This window comes from Miniopterus natalensis, chromosome 4 (assembly GCF_054644295.1).
Source record: "Miniopterus natalensis isolate mMinNat1 chromosome 4, mMinNat1.hap1, whole genome shotgun sequence".
NCBI classification, from domain to species: Eukaryota; Metazoa; Chordata; class Mammalia; order Chiroptera; family Miniopteridae; genus Miniopterus; species Miniopterus natalensis.
This window is the reverse complement of record NC_142084.1, coordinates 43,722,219-43,723,517: the sequence shown is the minus strand read 5'-3', so window position 1 is coordinate 43,723,517 and position 1,299 is coordinate 43,722,219.

Genomic DNA, 1,299 nt, shown 5'->3' with positions numbered 1-1,299 from the left:
GATGGAGAAGCCCAAGACTTACGTGGAGAGGATGTGGGAGTCAGACAGAAATGACATCCATTCCCACAAATATCCAAGAGGGAAAGGTAGCTGGAGAAATCAGTAAGCGGGGGCATTTGGCCCACATTCATTACAGAAGTGATCTCTCAGGAAGTCTACGACACAAGTTGCAGGTCAAGGCCACTCACGAGGAGCTCCTTCTACAAATCATTGTCTTTTTTACTCATTCTACAAACATTTGAGGTGCACCTACTCTATAAGCAAGGCACCCACAGAGCCTATCCAACTCAATGGTATGCAATAAATGTTTTTAGATAGTAAATAAAAGGAGAAAATAATGAATGGTCAAGCCAATGCTTCAGCAAGTCCACACGTCCTCTAGCACCGCAGTGCCTCTGCTGGGTGCTTCCTTGTCCCTTGGGTCCCTCGGCTTGTGCAGGCTTCTTGTCACCTACCCATTAATAAGGACTCTTAAATCCCAGTTGCCATAAACTTCAGGCTTTCACAGGCCACACCAACCAAGTGACACCAAGTGAATCTGGTCTATTAATTTTGAGGAATCAGAATAAAAGCAGGATGCCGAATTTGAAGAAAAGATTAATGACCTTATTCTTCATCCTATTTCTCAGGACAAAATGGAAATACAAGCATTATATTGTCAAATACCTCAGAGACAGCGGATATCTTCATTGGGTAGTTCTAGTCTCTCATAAAGAGAAGTGCCCATGACGTGGGCCCTTACACTCAGCACCACACCTTTCTGCTGCAATAAGATATGCACTATGCATGATGTGATCACTCAGGCATCCGTGACATTGGATGGGATGACACTGCAGGTCTTGACACAGCCGTCCCAGCTGTCCAGTGGTATAGCACAGCCTTGTGCTAAAGTCAAATATGTGATGGGAAGGGCTGCGAAGAGAGGGTGGGGACCACAGCCTTAAGAATATCACTCAAGCACTGGCCAATGCCAACACCTGGAAAAGAGGTAGCATGAACCCAACTTCACTACAGAAACCCAAAAGGCATTCTCCCAGAATTCACTGCCTAATCAATGCTGCTCCAGAAGCCAGGTCTTAAGTAATAATAATAAACTCTTACATACTAATATGTATGTAGCTTTTTAAGCTCCCCAGGTGATTCTAATGAGCAGCCAAGCCACAGTATCACAAAAGCTTCTAGTTCTTTCTCCTCCCTTCTCCCGACCCCATCATGAAAAAAACAGCTTCTTAAAACATTTTAAAAAGTCACTAGATAAGGGTATCTGAGAGTGTCACAAGACTTGCCCAAGACTAAATG